The sequence below is a fragment of the Elephantulus edwardii genome, unplaced genomic scaffold, assembly GCF_000299155.1.
Source record: "Elephantulus edwardii isolate Elephantulus edwardi_28Jun2011 unplaced genomic scaffold, EleEdw1.0 scaffold00067, whole genome shotgun sequence".
NCBI lineage: Eukaryota > Metazoa > Chordata > Mammalia > Macroscelidea > Macroscelididae > Elephantulus > Elephantulus edwardii.
Genome location: NW_006399817.1, coordinates 606,248 through 614,229, shown reverse-complemented (window position 1 = coordinate 614,229; position 7,982 = coordinate 606,248). Strand labels below are relative to the sequence as shown.

Genomic DNA, 7,982 nt, shown 5'->3' with positions numbered 1-7,982 from the left:
TCTCAAAAAATAGTGCTTGCAAAACTGGACTTAAGCTCACAGAAAGCTGAAGCAAGATCCACCTCTCACACCATACCCAAAACCCAACTCAAGGTGGATCAGAGAAGTAGTCCCAAATCATAAAGCCCCAAACTATAAGGAACATAAGAGACAAAATGGAACTTAGAAGGCCTAGCTCTAAGGTAAAAAGACACTTGCGAATATAACTAGAAAGGCAAGACAGGAGAGACTAAAATTGACAATGGGACTCTAAAGATTAAGACCTTGTGTATATCAAAAAATGTTGTTAATATGGTCAAAATAAAAACTACTGACTAGAAAAAATGTTTGGCAATAATATTTCAAACAAGTCTTATAATGAAAGTTTACAGAATATTACAGGACCTCCAAAAGAAAAAAAACAAACAAACAAAAACAAAACAAAACAAAAACAAACAAAATCTGATAACTAAATTACAAAATGGACAAAAGACATTGAAAGACTTTTCACAGAGGAAGATATTCAGATGGCCACCAGTTCAAAATCACTGGCTTAAGAGAGAGGCAAATCAAAACCGCAGAGATACCATCTCACCCCAGCAGTAGTGGCAAAGTTTAACAGAACAGCAAGCAATAAATGTTGGAGAGGATGTGGAGAAATTAGACTTCTCATACACCATTAGTGTAATTGTAAAATGGTAAACCACTCTGGAAGGCAATTTTGTGTTTTCTCAAAAAGCTGAACATATAAATTCTATATGACCCACCTATTTATCTGGTAGTAATATATTCTGAGGAATATAGAAATTTAGAACTGAGACATAAATGGAGATTTGTATACAAATGTTCATAGATGAGTTACTCACAATGTCAAGAAAATAAAAGTAGCCTAAATGTCCATCAGCAAATGAATGGATTAAGAAATGTGATACATTCACACAATGGAATATTACGCAACAGTCAGAAGTAATAATTTTGAAAAATACTGTATTACAATGGAGAGGCTGGAGAGCATTATGTTAAGTAAACTAGCTTAGGTTCATAAGAACAAATACTAGGTAAGATCATTATTTTAAAAATAAAGAGATTACTAGTAAAATATGCACAAAAGTAGGACAATAAGGGAGGTGAGGGATTGAGCATAGAGAAGGGGTAAGAAATCATACGGCAGTAGAGTTTGGTGGGCAGAGGGAGGAAAAGAAGGAATTAAGAATGATTCAGTGGGGGCTTAAAATGGAAGGGTAATAACTGGCATGGATTAATGGTGATTCATTTTATAAAACACAATGTATGGGAATAATCATATGAAACACAATTTAAATAGAGAAATGTGTGAAACACAAAACACAAAGTATATTAATCTTGCATGCAAACCAATATAAAATTATAATTGTTTTAAAAATCACACATTGCTGAAGGGTAAGTTATGAATAAGTTTCCATTAAATAGTACATAATAACAATCTCTCAGTTAATATAAAAAATAGGGGTTTTGCAGAAAAACAAAACTTCAATAGAATTTCTTTCTTTTAGAATTCTAAATATTTACAACCAAAATAGGTCTAAATTATTCATTATGTTGTACAAAAATAAAAGTTCTTTAAAAGCTTAAGAAATTGGGAGATCCAAGATGACAGCAGAGGCAGAGGCAGCATGGTGAGCTGCAGAAGCAGCGAACCACTTAAAGCAGAGCCACTATGGCCTTCTACAGACTTCAGCTTATTGATAATTGAACAGTTAAACAGTTGATGACTGACCCTCAGTGAAGATCGAGGCTCAACAACAGGAATTCAAGGATTCCCAAGGAGGAATGGGTGAGTCTCATGGCTTCCAACCCCCTCCCACAGAGTCTGTGCCATGCAGCACAGCCACCGCAGCTCCATGAGGCTTCCACAACCGGAACCAATGGATTCCCTCACCCAGGACGGATGCTGGGCACCAGCCCTCCTCAAGACTGGTGCAGTGAAGCCACCACACTGCCGCAAGGTGGACTTGTTCTGGAGAGAATTCTTGGAGCCAGGATGGCGGCGATGGGGGAAGTGGGCACCCACCGTCTGCCCGCTCAAGAAGGGCCATGCACCCGCCAGGCCTCCCCCACCCCTCCCGGTGTTGGGGGGGGCGCCCCAACTGCCACCCATGCTGGAGGGGTGCCGAGTGCCCTACCGGCCGCCAACGCTGGGGGGGGGAGTGCGCCCCCACAGGCTGCCTGCATGGGAGGCAGGAGATGGGATGCGTGCCCCATCATCTGCAGGTTTGGGTTTCCTTGGACAGGCCAAAGAAGACGATTACCTATATAATGGATTGCTGAAAGTCACTGTGAGTCTGATGACAATTAACAGTGGCAGCCACACAAGAGGACTCACATTCCAAATGCACCACATATTTTGTTCTGTTGAATGCTTCTGCCAAAAGATGGTTAGACCTGGGGGGAGTCTATTCACAATTCTCAGGTTCCCTTTACCATATATAAAGGGGGAGGGCAGTGACACCTACTTCAAAATATAGCATGACCACTTATGGGGGGGGGTAAAAGTGGTGGTGTTGGAATTGGAGACACTATCCCTGACCACATAGTCCTCAGTCGGGCGAGGGGACCAGACTGGAGTAGGGGCAATTGGATGGGGAGTATACCAGCCAGCTCCTGGGGTTGTTGCCCTGCCCGGGGCGGGCTGCCTTCGCCCCCCAGCTCGAGGCGAGCAGTCGAGTCCCTCAAGGTGAGCTCCTCAGTCCCCAGATTGTGCCATCTGACCCCTGGGTGGGGAAGGAAAAAAATGCCTAGGGTATCCAGAGAATGTTATCTAGGCCACTTTCTGCCACCCTCTCCCCCAGTAAACCTGAAAGCAACACCCTCAAAGCCCTTCTATCTGTAACTCACAAGTTTGTTCTCTCTAGATTTGTTCCCTATGCTATAGGTAACCTTAACACTGAGTTTATGCTATAGGTAACCTTAACACTGAGTTTTACTCTAGAATTAACCCTGAAGCCAGTGCCCATGACAAAAAGGAAATACAACTGATAGCTAAGGAAGCAAAGGAGGATGGAGCCTCTGGGTTCAGCCAGCCATCCCCACTGGACCCACCTGGGAGAACACTTTGCAGCCCCGAGGGGAGCAAATGACAGGAAAATATCTTCTAACAGAACAAGAATGCAAGCAGCTTTAACCCAAGACCACCAGTAAGGTGATAAAGCGACCTACCTCCCCCCCTTTACATCTACGCCCCTGTTCAGCATCAAGAAGCCAGAGAGTAGGCATCCAGTTCCCAAATCAATAAGACAGTTCGTTTCATTACCATTGGATAATGGTTGTCATTCCTCTGCAGCATCTGGTCCCCACTGGACCCTCATCGTTTCCTTCACCTGCTCCCCCCATCGACCAAACTGTGCAGCTCTGCAACTGCATCCCTGCCCATCCTCACCCTTCTGCCCCCAACCCTCACCTCCTTGTACCCCCAATATGTTTTTCCCAATTAAAAAAGGCTTAAAAAATTGGCAAAAAATATTAGTTACTTGTTAAATATTTGTTTGCTCCTCTTACCAAAATGTTTATTACTTTCAAATTTTATACAATCACTGTTTTATATCCTATTACATTCTATTCATTAGTTTACATTATTTGCTTGAGAAGGACATCGTGCTAGGAAGGGTGAAGGGATAGCACAAGAGAGGAAGACTCTGGATGAGATGGATTGTTACAGTATCTGGGGCAACGGGGTTGGTGTGTCAGAGTTAGTGAGACTGGCTCAGGACAGGGCAGAGATCAGAGCTGCTCTACATAGTGTCGCTATACGTCATAGATGACTTAATGACTAATAACAACAATATACTATATTGGTTGTTTTTTATTTAAGCTTCTTGTTTAGAGTCTACAAGACCTCAGGGAGGGCCTTTGTATTTAAAAGTCTGTTGTAATTGTATTTTGAAGGAACATTCTTCTAAGTGGTACAGCACTCTTCTGTCAAAAGGCTGTACTGAGGTAATCTGGGGTTACTGTGATGAACCTTGTGCCACTGGGATGTCAAGTGCTATAATGGTTACCATTGGTGCACAGTATTTGGTGGAATTCCCAGTTTAAGACAGGTTTGGAAGCAAGAGTGGCATCCACTTCCTAAACAACAGGCCTCTCGAAATGCTCTAAAATTTGATAAATGATGATAGTTGTAGAATTCAGGCTTTTTGTTCATAGGATCACAATGAATAAACAACAACAACAACAAAAAATATATAATAGTTTCTTAATAAATATTTCTTAAACTCTGCTTGTTGGTTTTACCTCAATTTAAAATTTATGCCTTGTATTAACTTTCCAATTTTTCATCATTTTATTTATGTCCTTATATATTCATGCATATCAAAAGAATAAATACTCTATTTCTTCCTATGTCCTATACTTATCTTTTCCAACAGGCAGCTTATCAGCACAAGTACACTAACGGAAAATCAAGATTACAAAATTTCCACTTGGCAGTGGTCATACAACTTGTGTTTTCATTTCTGAATAACTCACCAGTTAACAGTAATAACACCTCTGACCACATCAAGTTTTATTTAATATCACAGCTTGACATGAGCATCCTGCCCAAGAGACCATTTCCTACCACAGAGCTGCAGTGTGGTCTTGGCATCTTCCTCCCTCATGTTTATGGGCATAAACATTCAAGCAAGAAAGCTTGTGTTTAGTTTATTGGTCAAGCACACCAATTGATTAGACCTTTGCGATTTTTCTTTATTAAGGAAACTAACTTCTAAAGAATTTTGATGCTGGTGTTTGCTCTCCAATGACTTTTGAAATCAGGCTATTCACAGTAGTGTTCAACTTTCTTTCCATGATTATTTTAGAAGCCAGATAAATATGAAGCTCAACAAACACATACTTTTGAAGTAAAATTGTTGTTTCATGTATTCATTTTTTAGTTTTATTCCATTCATTAGAAATAGTAATTTCTGAAATCTTTACAATATACTTTTGAAATTCCATGTATCGTAAGCTAACACTCATATTCACAAATTCTTAATAAATGGACCATCCTGGCTGTCACAGAATGGAGAGAGGAACTTGAGCTTCCTTCCAAGTAGTAGGGTTTTTTTTTTCCAAGTAGGTGATGTATTTTACTGAAACCTTAAAATGGTTTTGCACTGATACATCTATGTTTAATAAATTTACTTTGGTTTTGAACATTTTTCTGTGAAATTATGTAATAGATTCCATATAGATCTTTCCTATTCTGCTTAGATTTACTCTGGAAGCACAACAAAAACTTCCATTGCTAATGTGAATAGTAAAATGAAAAAATAATGATTGTTTCTATTTATTGTTGAATGTAGAAATATAATGGTTTTGCCTATTACAATTACCACTTTCTATTTATACTTTCCTCAATTTATCAGAAATTTTTAAAACTTGTATTCTATGTAAAGAATGATATGATGAGTACACTTTCTTCTGTTGTCTTCTTAATAAGAAAGATTTTAGAGAGTCCCATACTTTGGCTTTTTAAAGCATAAATTGAACTGCTTAAGATCTTTCTATCATTTTCATATCATCAAAAGTTCTTAGGCCTGACATTTATACACCCATAGGTGATATATCTCACCCACTCAATGTACCAGTTCAGTATGAATCATAAGCATTTCGGTTTGTGGGAGTTCTGTTAAGAGGGAAATGAAAATAAAATAGCTTTTAGCGTGCCAAAGAGATAAAATAAACAAAGCATTTCTAATTCAACTAAAAAGTTAGGAACTCAGGATATTACTAAAGTTTACAGTTGTATAGGAGCCTTTTATCAACAAGAATCAGGACCACCTCTCTCAAATCAGGTGTATGTACATGTGTGTATATGTGTGTCACAGTACTAATTTAATTTAACAAAAGTAAATACACTTCAGCCTCCATCTAAAAACTATCTAAAACATCCCTTCTATGATGATCTAAATGTTTTTGAAATGTTAATGAAAATTATGAAGGATTGGGAACACTTACAGAATCAAAATGTAATTTGCTGTAAAACTCTATAGGGAAACAGAGGGAAAAATATTTTCACAGAGTTAAGAATTGATTTTTAATTTGAAATTTTACTTTTAAATGCTTGACGATTTGCAAACCCTTCTACAATATACAAATTCATTTGCAAGTGAAACATGTTTCATTTGTTTCTTCCAACCATCCTAATTAGAAATGAAAAAAATATTCATTTTTAAGATCAACGTAAGATACATATATACATATATGTTAAATCACTATGTTATTTTTCAGGAGCTTTTTAAGATAATGTCTAAGGTCATAGTTTAAACAAACGCCCACTTCTATTGTTATCGATGATTATTTATTAATTATACCTATGTAATGACATGGAGAAAGGTTGAATTAAAAATGTAATATAAAAATGCAAATGGCAAAGGGAGATAGTTTCCTCAATTTAGTTATCGCAAATGCCAGTTGTTACAAAATGAAGCAGTTAAAATTAGGAAAGTGTGTTTTCTCCAGTCAGTGTCAGTGATAAAAAAATAACCAATTAAATAAACTGATTAAACAACTTTATGGAGTTGAGGTTTAAGTACCTACTTGTTTTTATAAGATTGGTAACATAATTGGTCATTTTATAATAAAAAAATTTTAAAAATTACTTCTATTTCTCTTTATAAATTCTCATTTCCTTTTTATGTTTTAACTAGGCATGAAGTGAAACATTTTTAAATCCCAATCAGAAATATCCTCATTGTATGAGGAAAGTGTATAGAAAAAAAAGAAAAATTAATTCACAATCTCATTTTATTCAGGAATACTCATATTGGAAGATATTAGATTCTTGTCTGAGTGATGTGTGAAGTAAAAATTATCAAATGGGGCTGATACATGATCTTAAGCCTCATCACAACTCAGGTATAATCTCCCAAAATTTCACTTCTATATAATTTAAACAACCAGAACTTCATGCAATCATATAAGTCATAGGAAAAAGATTTCTTTTGATTTACTTTATATTTCTTGTAAACAACTTTCAGAACTTTTTTCTCCATTTCATTAACTATTTAAAGTATAATTGTTCATATGTGAGGAAGTTTAGAACAGTGAAATAATTGTAGTATTTAGTGTCAGGCTTATTAACTTTTAATCATGTTTTACCACTCTCCATTTTTGAGATGTAAGCTATAAAGTTTATATGTGTTCAGTTTGTTTTCTATCAAGTGACATATGAAAGAAATATGTTATTCTTATAATAGATTTTTTAAAAATTAGATTAAATCTGTATCAAAAAGTGCTAATTAAAATGTTGAAAAGAAAAAAGTAAAAAACAAAAAATGTTGAAAATAATAATAATTTACAACATTAATATACATTATCACTTTCATTATCTCTAATACTAATTTTTATTTTCATAATTCAACATCTACCCTCTTTATTTAATGCATGATTAAGTTATACATTATATGAGATATTTAATAGGTTTAATCTATAAACTTAATCTTAGATATCTAAGATATCAATGTAACTTTCAATAAATAATTACTATTTAAAGGAAAGAGTAAAAATACATTTTGTTCAGAGAAAAAAAATTATTATGCAAAAATATCAAAGCATATTTTAATTTTTGCATGTGTTTCACAACAAAGAAAACTAAACACACTAGTGTTGTTTGTTGTTGTTGTTATGTGCCATCGAGTCACTTGCGACTCATAACGACCCTATGTACAACAGCCCTAAACTCCGCTCTGTCCTGTCCTAATCGCACTGTCTCCAACACTCCCATCCCAATTATCCCAGTCACTGAATCAATCCACCTCATACAGGGCCTTCCTCTCCGCGCCGTCCCTCCCCACTCCCAAGCATGATGGCCCTCTCTAAGGACCGGTCTCTCCTCACAACATGTCCAAAGTATGTTAGACGGAGCCTCAGAATCCTTGCCTCCAAGGAACCACCCAGTTTAACCCTTTCCAGGACAAATCTGTTTGTTTCCCTAGCAGTCCAAGTTATTCTCAATACTCTTCTCCAGCACCACAGCTCAAAGA

The 7,982-nt window shown here is 36.6% G+C and overlaps 1 pseudogene; it reads left to right on the top strand.

Moving 5' to 3' along the window:
* Positions 1-2,008: 2,008 nt before the first annotated feature.
* The window catches only part of LOC102873375, a 10,145-nt pseudogene continuing 4,171 nt past the window's right edge, over positions 2,009-7,982 (top strand).